The 17,015-nt window shown below is 37.4% G+C and overlaps 1 long non-coding RNA gene across 1 annotated transcript; it reads right to left on the reverse strand.

Moving 5' to 3' along the window:
• Positions 1 to 7,253: 7,253 nt before the first annotated feature.
• Positions 7,254 to 16,666, reverse strand: LOC132028840 (uncharacterized). Its single transcript, XR_009407565.1, has 3 exons — positions 16,163 to 16,666; positions 14,124 to 14,266; positions 7,254 to 7,361 (listed from the first exon to the last, which is right to left on the reverse strand). It is a non-coding gene; the product is annotated as an uncharacterized LOC132028840 (long non-coding RNA).
• Positions 16,667 to 17,015: the final 349 nt, after the last annotated feature.

Raw genomic sequence — 17,015 nt, forward strand, 5'->3', positions numbered from 1 at the left:
TTGGTGATTTGCTGGACTGACAGGTGCACAGAAGCAAAACTGTGGTGCAATGAAATCACATTATAAAAAAGCTTTGCTGCTTCCTTCTAGGTCTCCTAAGGATGTTCTCTCAGAGTCTAGCCACCATGATGGGAGGCCAACATCACATAGAAAGCCATGCATAAGAGCTTTGGTTGATGGCTCCAGCTGAGTACCAAGCCAGGCCCCCAGCTGACAGCAAGCAGCAACTGTCAGCCATGTGAGTGAGCCATTTTGGACATCCAGCCCAGCCAAGTCTTTAGATGACTAGTGCATCAGCTGACATCCAACTGAAATCACAGGAGAGACCCGAAATGAGAGTTACCCAATTGTGTATAATCAACTCCAGGACCATGAGAGTAGATTTTTTAAAAATTGTTTAAATCACTAAGCTTTAGAATGGTCGTGACCAGAAATAGAGACCCAGAATACTCATTGCATTGTACAATGAACCTTCATGCATTTCACTACAGACAAATTTTACCTCAATAAAAATAAAATTATAAGAGAATATATCACATTAGAATTAAATTTACTGACATAAAAGTAAAAATGAAAATGGCTCAGACAAGATAGAAGTGTATTTCTCTGATATTAAACATCTTATTTTTTAATTTTTTAAATTTATTTTCAGCGTAATAGTATTCATTGTTTTTGCACCACACCCAGTGCTCCATGCAATCCGTGCCCTCTCCAATACCCACCACCTGGTTCCCCCCACCTCCCACCGCCCCCCGCCACTTCAAACCCCTCAGATTGATTTTCAGAGTCCATAGTCCTTCATGGTTCACCTCCCCTTCCAATTTCTCTCAACTCCCTTCTCCTCTCTAACTCCCCTTGTCCTCCATGCTATTTGTTATGCTCCACAAGTAAGTGAAGCCATATGATAATTGACTCTCTCTGCTTGATTTATTTCACTCAGCATAATCTCTTCCAGTCCTTTCCATGTTGCTACAAAAGTTGGGTATTCATCCTTTCTGATGGAGGCATAATACTCCATAGTGTATATGGACCACATCTTCCTTATCCATTTGTCCGTTGAAGGGCATCTTGGTTCTTTCCATAGTTTGGTGACCGTGGCCATTGCTGCTATAAACATTGGGGTACAGATGGCCCTTCTTTTCACTACATCTGTATCTTTGGGGTAAATACCCAGGAGTGCAATGGCAGGGTCATAGGGAAGCTCTATTTTTAATTTATTGAGGAATCTCCACACTGTTCTCCAAAGAGGCTGCACCAACTTGCATTCCCACCAACAGTGGAAGAGGGTTCCCCTTTCTCCACATCCCCTCCAACACATGTTGTTTCCTGTCTTGCTAATTTTGGCCATTCTAACTGGTGTAAGGGGTATCTCAATGTGGTTTTAATTTGAATCTCCCTGATGGCTAGTGATCCAAAGCTTGATAATTTGGGATTTGTTTGGCAGCTTCACACTCACAAGAAACCAAGTCTGCATCTAAATCTTCCTTTCATGGTCATTGTCAGGCCCCACCTTGTTCTGGGTTTTTCACTGGCTTGTGTAGCATCAAAACAATGGGGAGCCACTATTTGTCGCTATGTTGTATTGATTCCCATCTTCAAAGGAGCTCTGTTAATCAAGCCTCCTTCTAAGCCCTTCTGTCATTCTCCCAAATCAGGACGGCATTACCCTGTCCTAAACTAATACCATAACTTCTTATCTTCCAGTCTCCTTCTGATCTCTCTTCCTCTAGCTTCATCTTTTACATGACTGCCACAGTAACTTTTCCAAATATAAATCTCTTGATCATTGCCCAGACCCTCTCTCCTGTTCAAAACCCTTTAACATAGACCTACCACCAACAATATAATCCAGAGTCAGACTAGGGAATATTCAGATTGCAGGAGCATAAAGTTTGAGTATATGGATTATGTCAACATCAACTGTGTTTTTTTAAATCGCTCATTATTTTACTTGCCACTGAAAAATTAAATTATATCTATCAGGTATAAATCTTAATTACAGATATTTTATGCCAAGTGTGATGGGAACTGGATTATCTCATCCATTCTGGACCCTTTACTTATAAACAACCAATATATCTATTTTATCAAGTGGCATGAGGGGAAAAGTGAAGAGATATAAAACCATGTCCCTTTTGGAAATAGTTGAAAGACTAAACATGTTTAATTTGTAAAGGAGAAGTATGAATGATAGAGTATGACAGATGCCTCTTAAATATGATGGCTTTATATATTTTAAGACTTCTCACTTTTTGTTTCTACTTCTCTATTCCAAGGAGAGTTATATATATCATATATACATATCTCTGGCTCCACCCCATCTTAAAAAAGCAAAAACAAAAAATTAAGCTCATTGAAGAGATGACACTGGGTGCCCTGTAAGGAGGGAAAAAGCTTTGGGGTGTGTGGAGAGCAATGTTTCCTGGAAGGTAACATAGGTCATTCAGAGCCATCTCCTTTCTTGTAGCAGCATCCCCTGGAGGTGACCGTACCATGGAAGAAATGTCGGGGTATGTCTGGGTACTGCCTCTTGAGAGACTGGATCCCACAGTATAACAGAGGCATAAAAATCTTTTACCAGTCTCATTGTGGCCCCAGAAAGGATGCCAAAACAGAGGGGACCCCACAGATGTGACAACTGCCCCAATGCCCCATGGTGACTCTCCAACACTTTCATGATGTATAAGTACCTAGGACCTTTGTATAACCCCAGGATAGGGAAAAGACTAATCAAAACTAAGAATAAATATCTAACCAGTCAAGCACAACAGAGGCTTGGAGTATACATAGTCAATTTAGGCAAAGTACAGAAATATTTCTTGCAATACATAAGTCTATTGACTATGATTCATAACTAGTACACATATTTTAACTTTGTAGTAGCATGTAAGATATTCATAACTAATATGAAAGAGGGCTATTCAAGATACTGAAAACTAAAGTGTTTAAAGTATTTACAGATGATTTACAAGACCTTGGACAATGAGGAAAATGAACTAAAAAGTACCATTAAAGTTTAAACAGGAACTACTTTCATTCATCACTCAGTCACTTACTTACTAACTTATTCAAGAAAATTGCAATGATCTAATATTTAAATAATAAAGTCTTGATCTGACTGAAATTCCTTAAATCTCTTTTACTCACCTTTAAAAGATTTGAATCTAAAATGTAACCAGAGGATATGGAATGGAGAATCTCACACGTACACTATCAGGCAAATGAAACTCAAGAATGGGAGACCAGTTTCCCTATAAATGGCTGGAGAACTTATTTCACCACCAACAAACATCCCCCAAGAATCTTTCCTCATCCTACAGCCAGTGTACTTACTGCTTAGAGTCTGGCTGGACTTCCTCCTTCTCTGTACTCCTCTCCCATAAATACAGTCCACCCAAAACCTTCAACAAACGGCCTGTAGTTTGCTATAGTTTGTGTTTCCCAAACTGCAATTCTTTTACTATTCCTGAGTAATATTTTTTAATATTAATATATTAATATTTTTTAATATTCCTGAGTATTCAGTTTCTGGCAGTTTGAGTTTACCCCAGTTTACCTCTTTATTTAGGTTGATATTCATCATAGGAAGCCATTTGGCTTTGATACAAACTAATGTGATCAATGGTCTGTAAAAAAATTGGAAAAATGGATGTAATTGTCCATGAATTCTTTTATTGGGTTCATGTTTATGCCAGTACTTTTTTATTCACTTGCAACATTCAATATAGAAGATGAAATTTTTAAAAAGTACACACACACACACACGTACCAACATATAAGCTAGAAATAGAAGTCTGTTTTGACCATTTTATATTTAGCACTGTCAAACAATACTCACATTATTCATTGTAAGTGGTTGCCAGTTAGGGAATTCAATTTGGTTCAGTTTTCCCAAAAAATAAAAGTGCTAATCATGTCTGAGCTTTCTATGTTTAAAAGATAATTAAAATATGGTCTCTTCCTCAAGAAATTATAATCTGAAGAAAAAAGATGGGCCTGTAAACCAACATTATCACATTTCAAGATGCTGAATTCTATGAAAGAATTCCAGGTAATTTTAGAGGAGGAAAACTGCCTAAGAAAAATATTTGGTAAATATTACATTCTATAAATATATACCAAGATCTGAAAAACAGTGAAATTTTAATTTAAGTATGATAAGATATGTTTTCCATCTATCTGTCTCTTAACAGGATTCTTTCTCTATTTTGCCTGAGTTCAAATAATGTAAATGTCTTTACCTAATGAGTAGAATACTTAAAAATTGGAAGTACTTAACACAATAGAATTTCATTGCAGCCCCACACTATGAAATAATATGGTGGCCTGTAATTGTTCTCTTGTAACTCGAAACAAGAATAAATCAAAATCTTAAGGTCATTCCTGAAGGAGTAAAAAAATCATTAGAGAAGAAAAAAATGGAGCGGTGCCTGAGCTTCTGACTTTGGCTCAGGTCACGATCTCTGTTCCATGAGAGAGGGAACTCTGCACCAGGTTCCCCACTACTCAGTGGGAAGTCTGCTTGTTCCTCAGCCCCTCCCCCCTTTCATGCATATTCTCTCTCTCTCAAATAAAACCTTTTTGTAAAAAAAGAAAGAAAGAATGGAACAAAATCTCTGAAGAAAGACAAATTTGGGATAGAGAGAGCCAAGAAAAATAAGATTATGAAGACTAAAAGCTAAAGACCAATAAAGATATAAAACATAAAATGCTGCTAAGCTTTCCAAATAGGGGAAATGCCTGATTGGTGGCTCATTAAACAAAATAGAATTGACCATGAAAAAATGAACACTGAACATGAGTATTGATATTCAGAAGACAGACTACAGAAATGTAAAAAGCTTCATGGTGTAAAATGTCTTAATACATGCATAAAATTTTTTTTAAGTTTATTTATTTATTTATTTATTTATTTGAGAGAGAGAAAGCATGAATGGGGGAGAGGCAAAGAGAGAAGGACAGAGAATCTCAAGCAGACTCCCTGCTGAGTGCGGAGCTTAAGTCAAGACTCCATCTCAAAATCCTGAGATCACGAACTGAGCCAAAACCAAGACTCAGTCACCTAGGTACCCCTGCATGAAAAAACTTCTGCTGAAAATTACATTGATGAATTTTCTAAGGTGATATCTGCTGCAAACCTTAGTTCTGAACCTGATGAAAGAGTTCTGTATTGCTGCTACGTTCTAGAAGAAATTAACCATGGCTGGGGAAAGGAAAATTGCTGGTTTTAAGGACACTAATGCTGGTTGGCTGTTCTTAGGGTCCTGATGTTGTAGGATGAACTTGGCAGTGATTAGGAAAACCCAATGTCCATAGTATGTAAAGGATATACTCGATCTGTTTATGCATCACTGAGTAAACAAACAAGTCTGAATAGCCAGAGAAGTACATGAGTGACCTAAGAGCTGAATGACCACTGTACCAGGTGCGTGAAGTTATTATAGCAATCTGTACAAGAAGAAAAATATAAAATTTATTCTTCTCAATAACTGTTCTCTGCATCCCCTCCTGGACTATAAAAGGCATTTGTTCAATATTTGTTTTTACCACTTATGCAATGTAACACTAGTGATAAACACATGTGGCCATGAAATTTTATATCCTATAAATTTAAGTATAAACTTGTCTTAAATGTGGATTTGCTGATGCAGAGATCCAAGAATCCAAGAAGATGTGATGAGTTCAGTCTTAATGATGCCATTAATGTCAATTACAAATGTATGTATAGATACGTATTTCCAATTCTCTTGAGTATGCACAAGGAGTGAAATTATAGGATCTTGTGATACCTGCATATTTAACCATCTGAGGAATTGCCAGATTGTTTTCCAAAGGGCTACACTATTTTACATTCTCACCAGCAGTGCCTAAGGACTCTAATTTCTCCACACACTCACCAACACTTGTCTTTTTATTTTTAAGTTTATTTAAGTTATCTCTACTATACCCAATGTGGAGCCCAAACTCCCAACCCCAAGATTAAGAGTTGTGTGCTTCTCTGACTGAGCCAGCCAAGCACATCAAAACTTGTCTTTTTAACTACAAATATCCAAATGGGTATGAAAAGGTTTTATTTGAATTTTCCTGATGGCTAATGATATTGAGAATTTTTTCATGTGCTTAGTAGTCATTTGTATATTTCCTTTGAAGAAATGTCTGTTCAGATCCTTTGCCCATTTTTAATTGGGTTGTCTTTTATTAGTGAGTTATAATTATTTTTTATATCTTCCAGATATGAATCCTTTATCAAATGTGTGATTCCCTGACATTTTCTCCCATTCCATGGATTATCCTTTCACTTTTTTGATGGGTATCCTTTGAAGCACTAAAGTTTGTAACAATGATGACACATTGGGTCTGTTATTTCTTTGCACGTGCTTTTGTTGTCATGTCCTAGAGACCATTTCCTCGGAGTCGCAAAGATTTAGGTCTATGTTTTCTTTTAAGGGTTTTTATAATTTTAACTCTTACATTTAGCTCTTTGATCTATCTGAGTTAATTTCTGTAGATAGTGTGAGATAGGGTTCCACCTTCATTCTCTTGCATGTGATTTTTGTATATTGATCTTGTATACTGCAACTAGGCTGAGCTTCTTTATTAGACCTAATAGTCTGTTAGTTAATTCTTCAGCATTTTCTATATATAGCATCATGACATCTACAAATAGAGATTGTTTTACATTAAAAAAGACAAATCTAATTGTTTTTATGGAAATACAAGCAAAAATAAAGAGTACAGTTTTTAGTTTTGAATAATAATTCCCATATATGTTTTGTGGAATACAGACTCTTGGGATATAATTACCTCCTAAAAGGTTTTGTTGTTAAATAAGTTTGGGAAATACTGCACTAAACAAAATTAAATAGGTTTGCATACCCTAAGATCTCTAGGAGTAGTTAATATCCACCTGTGCACTGCAAATCTCCCTAAGTAGCAGTACAATATATAACTTTTCCTACACTTGACCAGGAGAAACCTTTAGAACAGTATCTCCTAGAGTCACAAGCATGAAATATTTGGGGAAATTCTAACTGATATCACTAAACTATTTTTAGCACTTGTGACCATACCCCTTACTACAAGTCCTGGATGGACAATTAACTTCAAGAAAGGAACACTTACCAAATGAATCATCCTAATGAATGTTTCTGATAATGAATCAGATGGTCAATAAGATAAGAGCATTAGTCATCAAGATAAGGACTCATACAAAATAGTTCTTACTGAAATAAAAATCTGGTACTCACCTTGAATCTAAAGATTTATGCGGACCAGCAAAACAAAAAATGTTTACAAATTGCAGAAATATGTTTCAAACAGCTCCAGCAAGCTGTCCAAGTGCTTGGCAGTTCATCCGCAACCTGGAGTAGACCCAAAATTTTTAAAAAAAGAGAAAGAGAGAGAGAGTTTTTAACATTAAGCCCTAGTGTATTTTTTAAGCTGATTAAAACAATGTTGGAAAAGTACACTTTAAAAGACAATTTTAGAGAACTAGACAATATTAAAATTTTATCGAGCCTTTGGGTAGGTAGCATGATAAAAGAATACAAGACTTAGACTGTAACCTTAAAGATCAAATGATAATATGATTAGGGGCATCTGGGTGGCTCAGTGGGTTGACCTGCTCTTGGTTTCAGGTGGTCCTGTATCTTACAGTGGTGAGATGGGCGGGGGGGGGGGGGGGGGGGGGTGCCTTGGCCTCTACCCTTGGCAGGTAGTCTTGGAGATTCTCTTCCTTTGCCCCTCTCCCCACTCACATATGCACACACTCTCACACATAAATAAAGAAATCTTTTTTAAAAAATAATAATCTGGTCAAAGACCACCAAAAAGATAGAATCCATTCAGACACATTGTTAAAATAAAGTAAATAAGGTGATCCTAGTATCACCTAACTCCACATATACACAAAGATTTTTCCTAATCAACAGCTCATACCTTTTTCTCAAGATTGTCTTTTAAAACTCTTATTTCACATCCTCAAGATACCCCCCCCAACACACACACACACACACACACACACACACACACATACACACAGCGCCACACACTTCCCCAAACTTCTGAACTTTCTCTTTTTAAGATCAAAAGAGTCTGCGTATAAAAAAAAGGCGTGGGGCGGGAGAATTCACCAACTATATAAAGACTTGAAGGCTGTTCAGCAAGGCAAGGAGGGTTCCGAAGTAAAGGTTGCCAGGAGAACAAGCAAATCCAGTCCAGAAAAAATAAGAGTTTCCCCAATGATATTAAGAAAGTTACCCCACCTCCTTTAGTATCCCCAGGGAAAAAAAGCCATTTCCTTATGAAATTACTGGAGGCTGATTCCCCGACCTTCTCCCTCCCTACCCTCGCGGGAGTTTCCCACTGGATTGCGGAGATTTCTTCCGAGGGGCGGGAGTGGTGGGTCCGGGCGAGGGGCACAAGTAATAGAAGCTCCTTCCAACAGCCAGAGCTATAGAATCCTGGAACAAGGCTCAGCACACTCATTTGTGGGTCTTTGTAGGGCTCCCGGCCGCCCCCATGGTGGATGTGACCGCCTGAGCCCCTCAAATCCTCCGGAGTGGGACTCACCAAGGTTCTCGAGGTCGCTGGGGAATGAGGCTGGTTGCTAAGGACGCTGAAGGAGTCACTTTAAGAGCCTGACGGTTGCTCTTTCAGCGGCTGGGCTTAGCCAATCAGAACGTGTAAATGCAATTCCACATTCCCTTCCGCTCCTCCACTACGTGTGTGTTCAGTTTCCAACGAATAGATGCAATGATGTGTGAAAGACATCATTAGCTTTAAAAATACAATCATAAAGCACAGAGTAACGATTCGTTTTAAATTCTGTACGTACGTTGGCTACGCAGCCGGTAGCTCCGGGGAGAAAGGGTTTGGGAGTGCTTTAGTGGCTCCTGTTGAGGAGTCTAAATGCGTCCTCCAAAAACTTTGCCTGCCCCCAAATCTAAATTTAAAAAATAAAAACAAGGTGATTGCTATATAAAGGTAGCTGTGCCTTCTAATCCAATTGCTGTTTCTAAGCTCCTTTTGCATAGAATATCTAAACCTGCCAATGTTCTCTGCAGTTAGGATAGTGAGTAATCAAAGCATCCACAGTGTTTTGCACGTACTAAGTACAAGAGGGAGAATTTAAACACAAAAGAATGCCTAATTTCTTAAAAAGATTTTATTCACTTGACACACAGAGAGAAAGGGAGCACAGGCAGGGGGAGTGGCAGCAGGCAGAGGGAAAGGGAGAGGCAGGCTCCCCACTGAGCAGGGAGCCTGATGTGGGGCTCCATGTGGGACTCCATGTGGGACTCAATCCCAGGACCATGACCAGAGCTTAAGGTAGATGCCTAACTGACTGAGTCACCCAGATGCCCCAAGAATGCCTAATTTTTAAAGATAGGATCCAATAAAATTAATTTAAATCCCTATAAAATTCCTACCTATCAATGGGTGATGAATGTCAAATATTCTACAAATGTTCACAAATGTTTCAATGGAAGCATATGGAACAGTGGAAACAATATGGAAGAGCAATTCTGATCAAATTCAAAGCTAATATGCAGGTATTGCCCTGGTGAAATAACTGCTTTAAAAAAATTAATAACTTCAAAAGAGAATTTAACTGATTCAAACTTGAAATACATCAATCCTGAATTATTTCTGTTTATAATAAGCACCAAATAAGTCTTTTGATTTTTTTTAGTATATTTGATATTTAAAACAGAAATAATTGGCCCAAACCCACAAAATGTACAACACCAAAAATTAACTTTAATATAAACTGCAGACTTTGGGTGATTATAATGTGTTAGTGGAAGTCTATCAACTGTAACAAATGACTACCCTGATGGAGGATGTTGATAATCAGGAGCTACGTATGTGTGGGGTTAGGGAATACCTGGAGGATCTCTGTACCTTCCTGTTAATTTTGCTATGAACTCTAAGAATAATACTTTTTTGTAAACAGTCATTTAATTCTAAAAAATGATAAATTTAAAAAAAACAGAAATTACAATATCAGGTCACAGGCTTTTCTGAAACACTTTCCTCCTAGTAGATCAGTAAGAACAAAAGTGAAATTGAGAAACACTATAAAAGATGTATCTCAGAAAGCAAATCTTAGAGTGCCAATCTCACAGAATAAGACATAAATAGAAAGAAAGACATATAAGACATAAATAATAATAAAGAACAGCAGGGGGAAAACCTCTTTGATCAAAAAAAAGTTTTTTGAGGGCGCCTGGGTGGCTCAGTGGGTTAAGCCACTGCCTTCAGCTCAGGTCATGATCTCAGGGTCCTGGGATTGAGCCCAGCATCTGGCTCTCTGCTCAGCAGGGAGCCTGCTTCCCTTCCTCTCTCTGCCTGACTCTCTGCCTACTTGTGATCTCTGTCTGTCAAATAAATAAATAAAATCTTAAAAAAAAAAATTGAGACAGCAATCAAGAGTGCTCACCATATTCCAGCCATAGCAACATTTTTCTAGATATGAGACAAGGAAACAAAAGCAAAAATTAACTATTGGGACTTCATCAAAATAAAAACCTTCTGCACAGCACGGGAAACAATCAACAACAACCAAAAAGATAATCTATAAATAGGAGAAGATAAATGTAAATGACACATCTGATAAAGGGTTAGTATCCAAAAATATAAAAAGAATGTAAATAACATCCAAAAACAAAAAATCCAATTAAAAATAAGCAAAAGCTATGTACAGACATGTTTCCAAAGAATATAACCAGATGGCCAAAGATGCTGAACATCACTTATTATCAAGGCAATGCAAATCAAAACCACAATGAGATATCACCTCACACCTGTCAGAATGGCTAAGCTCAAGAACACAAGAAACAAGCAGTATTGGCAAGGATGGGGAGAAAAGGGAACCTTGTGCACTGTCAGTGGGAGTACAAACTGGTGCGGCCATTGTGGAAAATAAGTTGGATGCTCCTCAAAAAATTAAATATAATACTACCCTATGATCCAGTAATTCCATTACTGGGTATTTACCCAAATAATATGAAAACACCAGTTTGAAAAGATATCTGCACCCCTATGTTCATTGTAGTGTTATTTATAATAGCCAGAGTATGGAAGCAGACCAAGTGTCCATCAATAAATGAGTGGATAAAGAAGGGTGATGTATATATCACATTATTTGCATATAATGGAATGCTACTGAGCCATAAAATGAATGAGATCTTACCCTTGCAACAATATAGATGGATCTAGAAGGTATAATGCTAAGTGAAATAAACCAATCAGAGAAAGACAAAAAACATGTGATTTCACTCATATGTGGAATTTAAGAAACAAAACAAACGAAAAAAGTAGAAAAAAGACAAACAAACAAAAAAAGACTCTTAAATATACAGAGTAAATTGATGGTTACCAGAGGGGAGGTGGATGGGAGCAATGGGTTGAAATAAGGGGGGGGGGGGAGGAGTGCTTACCATACTCTAAATAAAATGAGTATGGAAAGACTGCAGCACATAAACATAACTAATTTTTTTAATTTCCTGAGATCTAGAAAAAACACTAGAAGCATTAAAAATACAAAGTGTTAAACAGATTACTCACAACAAGAAAAAAATGTTGGATTAAAAACTCTTCACATTTAAAAATCAGCTGATTCTGTAGAGCATTCCTTAAAAAAGTAGCTCGTCATGAATTCTATGTCGAAGACAGCTAAGGGCATGTTTATATAAGGGAGAATTCACAAATTCTTCTACTACTCCTCTATACTTTAAGATGAAACTATTCAAACCACACAAAGAGCACACCACTTAGACATTAATCAAAGTTACGAACTCGAAAATGCACAAGTTATGACTGGAAACATCTGATGTTAAGCTCTGAAACCAGATATACCTAAACGATTAATTTCCCCCTGGCCACAAAATGAAAAAGACAAAAAATTTTTTTTGAAAGACACATGTTTTTAGCTTCTGTAATCCAGGTTCAAGTAAAGAAGTGTGAGAAAGGGAAAGGGGCAGTCTTCAATTTTCATAAGGACGGGCAAAATAAAGATGTTACACTATTGTTACGTAGAGGAATTCAGTTAGATCCAAAATTCATACTGTACACTAAATGATGGATCTCAAAAAATAGAAATATATAACATGTTTTTGTAAGCAAATACTTAGTGACATAAATATAGACCTTGGCAAGTAGAAACCATGAATCACTGAAGGAAATATTTCATAGATTATAAAAAAAATCTAACCTCTTAAAGTTAGCATATAAATTATATGTGAGTACATCTCAAATCCCACAGAGTGAGCATGTGTGTGTATGCGTGCGCGCATGCATGCAAGTGTATGTTTTAGAAGAATGAGAGTGAAGAATGAAATATTTTTTTAAGTTCATTTGGAAGAATAATGGGCAGATTAGCCAAGAAAATTACAAAAAAGAAGAAAGGATATGAGGGTGCGGCTTAATACATATTAAAACTTATTGTGAAAATTTTTTCTTGGTCCATATATACATTTGAAATAAAGAATTTCAATATCTTCAAATTCCATCCTTGAGAAAATATATAGCTGCATCATGGTAGCTAACAGGGTGACCTGCCATAGTAGTGCTTAATAAATATTGCTGGCTGAATTCCTGCATAAAAATGTAGATGATTTTATCTGGTGAGCTAAGTTCAGTTTATGAATTTCTGAGTAAAATATTAGTATGAATGAATGACCTGCTTCTTTTGTATGTTAGAAGGTCATATCATTTTTTGCCAATTCTTGAAGATTGTCAAAATAATCTATATTCTTCACTTGTATTTCAGCTTAAGTCTGACTGAATAATGACTGGACTTTTTTTTTAAAGATCTTATTTATCTACTTGACAGACAGAGATCACAAGTAGGCAGAGAAGAAGGCAGAGAGAGAGAGAGGAGGAAGCAGGATCCCCTCTAAGCAGAGAGCCCGATGCGGGGCTTGATCTCAGGACCCTGGGATCATGACCCAAGCCGAAGGCAGAGGCTTTAACCCACTGAGCCACCCAGGCGCCCCACAATGACTGGACTTTTAAAAATACATACTAAGCTATTTCAGAACTATAACTATTTCTATCATATGAGTCTTTCCAAAGCAAACTAATCCTTCAAATTTATTTACTAAGGGAGAAGGCAAAAACAAATCAATCCATATCTTTCTATTAATAATACAATTTTGTGAAATTTTTCCTAATTGTTTATATTTGATGCCTTCAGTATCCTCCATCCACTCATTGTTATGTAATAGTTTAATTGTGCTTGTTTAAAAATATGAACACAAATTGTTCGATAACCTCCCTTTAGAATTGGAGCCAAATTCTTTCTACATAGTATTGGCTTGGATTTAGTGACTCACTTCTAGAGATTAGAACGTGACAGAGGTGATGAGGTAGACTTATGTCATAAAGACACTGTAGGATACTCTTTGCTTTCTCTGGAATCATTTGTTCAGGGAAAAACTCACCTATCACTTTAGAAGGACACTCCAGAGTTCTATGGAGAGGCGGTCCTGGGTGGCTTAGGTCAGTTAAGCATCTGACCCTTGATTTCGGCTCAGGTCATGATCTCAGGATTGTGAGAGTGAACCCCGAGTCAGGCTCTGTGCTGGGTGTGGAGCCTGCTTAAGATTCACTCTCTCCCCCTCCCTCTGTTCTCCTCTTCCCTTACCCTCTCTCCCGCTCACATGCTCGGGCGCTCTCTCTTTATCTAAAAAAAAAAAGTTCTATGGAGAGCTCTATGTAGCAAGGAATTAAAACCTCCTGACAGCAAATCAGCAAGAAAAGGAGGCATTGTTTCCACAATTAACTGAGTGAGTTATCTTGGAAGTGACTTCTCCAGTCCCAGTCAAACTCAGTTAAGTCTAAAATAACTGCACCTCAAATTGAAGTCTTGACAGCAATGTCATGAGAGACACAGACCCCCCCCCACCCCGTGCATGCCTGAAACTGTGGTAGTACCAAATCCCATATATACTTTTTTTCTTCCTATACATACATTCTCATGATAAAATTTAATTTATAAATTAAGCACAACAAGAAATTAACAACTGTAGTTAATAATAAAATAGAACAATTACACTGTAATAAGAGTTTTGTGAATGTGGTCTCTCTCTCAAAATACCTTCCTGTCCAGTACTCACCCTTCTTCTTGTGAGGATGTGAGGTGATAAAAGGCCTGCATGATGAGATAAAGTGAGATAAATGCCATAGGCATCGTGATGAAGCATTAGGCTACTATTGGTCTTCTGACTATACTTCAGAAGGAGGATCATCTGTTCCTGGCCTGCAGTATACGGTGGGAAACAAAAAAGCAAAGGCAACTGAAAACCTGGGAAAGGGAAACCATAGATTAGGAGGCACTTCTCTACTGTCTCCTACCTGAGCCACTTACAGTGCCTACTCAATAGAGGCTTCCACCTTTTCCCCATACAGAAGTCACATTGGTCCTTCAAAAACATCATTAGGGTCATCTCATTCCTCATCTCAGCAAAGGCCCTGCTAAATCTGTCCCGTATTCTCTTTCTGCTCTCAGTGAGCCCTTGCTCACTAACTACCTAGCTTGTCATCAGGACTTTACACTTAACTTCTGCCTTGAAAATGTTTCTTCCAGATATTCACACAGGGCTCATTCCTTCACTTCAGTTAAGTTTGTTTAAAGATCTCTTCCTCACAGAGGACATCCTTGACCAACCAATCTAAAAAACACTGCCTCTACCACTGACTTGATTTTATTAAATATACCATGTGTCATTATTCGACACTGCATTATGTTTGTTTCATTATTTGACATGATTTATTTATCTATTAGTCATCTCCTGCCTAGAACATGAGTTCTAACAATGCAAGGACTTTGGCTTATCATTCTAACTTCATTGCTTAGAACCTATTGAGGATAGGTGCTCAATAAATATACTTTGCTTAAAGGACCACATAGATTAATCATTTTAATTAATAATTAATGGATAATCACTTGATATTTGGTATCCTGACAATTTTTCCTGTTATGAGCAATTATGTCATGGACATGTGCATAAGTAAATACATATACCTTATATTTGTTTCCTAAGATTTAGGAGTCAAAAGATTATCATTTTTATGGTTTTTTAGACATTTTGTCAAATAGCCCTCCAAGAAAAAGTTGTTATATTTTATGCCACACTAGAAATGAATGACAGCCACTTTGCATGACAATGTACATTTTCCCTTTTAAACATTGTCTTTTAAGTAGGGGAAATATAGCTATTAAGTTTTCCTTTCTTCGATTACTGGTAGACATTTTTTCACATAAAATGGCAGAAGCATTTCTTAAATTTTATTTCTTTTTTAATTTTTTAAATTTTATTTCACATAAAATGCTGAGGCATTTATTTTATTTCAAAATGGCGGGCATTTTTTTTTTTTTTAAGACTTACCTCTTCATGTTATTTGCTTATATTTCTACTGATACACCCTTACTTATTGCTAAGAGCTTTTTTACAATAAAGTGACTCATTGTCTTTATCATGTTAAAACGTAGTTTTTCCTAGTTTGTGATTTTTCTTTCAATTTTGATTACTGTTTTCCCTTATTCATTTGCATACAGAAATTTAAATTTTATATGACCAAATTGATTAGTCTTTCCAAACATGGTTTTTGACATTTCTGTCACTTTTCGAAAGTTTTCCAACTGACTATTTGAAAAATAACCCCTTGTTATTTTCTCCCAATATTCAATCTTTTTAAAAGTAAAGAAAAAAATACAATTTTATTGCAGCTGGAATTTATGTGAGGGTGAGCTATGAGGAGGGGCTGTTATTGTTTCCTCCCCTCAACTGGCTACCCTGCTGTCCTTCTTTTACTAATTCATCTTTTCTTCATTGATATGGATGAGAAATTGTGAGATGCTATGGTTTTTATATTAAAAGTGCACACATACGCATAAACACAGGCCTTTCTCTCCTTCTCCTTTTAAGAAGCAAGTTTAGGACCTGAGCCAAATGCAGCTTTAATTCAATCATTTCTAAGGAACAGAGAAATATTTTGTATTGCCATGCTCAGTAATTAATTTGGTATTAGTACTTAATACTGGATACTCAATATTATATATATGTGTGTGTATATATATACATATATATATATATTTAATATTATATAGTAATAGCAGATACTCAATACTCAGTTGCCTAAGCCACATACCAACCCAATGAATGAAGTTATCACTTCAAAGAAAGGGTCGCGTCTGGATGATTAAGAATCGTGTGTCAAGATTCTCTTCTGAAAGCCCTCAGAATCCTGGACGTTCCGTGGGGAAGTAGGGACACAGGAAGAATCCATGGAAGCCTCGATCAAGTTTAGGGAGAAGGACTTTGCCCGAAGAGCCCATGGAGCCCGTGAAAACAGGTAGTAGAAGACTCTGTTCAGAAGTCCTCTTAGTTGTTCAACTAGGGTCTCAATCTTGAATGGTATCACTAGACTTTAAAGACACTAAGTGACTTAGATGCACCCGGGGGAAAAAAACAATTACAACTGTTTTGTAGCCTCGGAAAAGCAAAATGCTTAATTCCTAAATCCCGAGCAGTTTACATTCGTGGGGGAGCGGAGGGGGCAAGGAGGTTTTCTCCACCGACGGTCGTTCGTAATGCTTGCTCTAGCTGTCCATACTACCTTTTAGTTCACTGGGCAGAACCAGCTCTCAATAGCGCCTAGCTAAAACTCTAAGTGCGGGAGGCAAAGCTACAGAGACGTCACCAACACCCCGCAACTCTAAAGTCTAATCGCTGCCTTGCGGCGGGCGAGGCACTAGACCAGGGAGGAAAAGAGAAGACCTAGATCTGAGGCCTTTTGAGTGCAGCAGGACATTGCTGGCTGAGATCTCAGTGAGTCAGCTCCACCGACGCGTCACGTCCCTCGATAAAACGTCTTTATTCGACCTCCGCTTATCCAGGCTGTCCTTCCCACCCCAGTTCCCTTGGCATCTCTTTGGTACAATGTTCCATTAACCCCACAGTCATTTTTCCACCTCCTCCAGACAGCGATTTTCTTTAAGGATTGGC

This window comes from Mustela nigripes, chromosome 12, assembly GCF_022355385.1.
Source record: "Mustela nigripes isolate SB6536 chromosome 12, MUSNIG.SB6536, whole genome shotgun sequence".
Lineage (NCBI taxonomy): Eukaryota > Metazoa > Chordata > Mammalia > Carnivora > Mustelidae > Mustela > Mustela nigripes.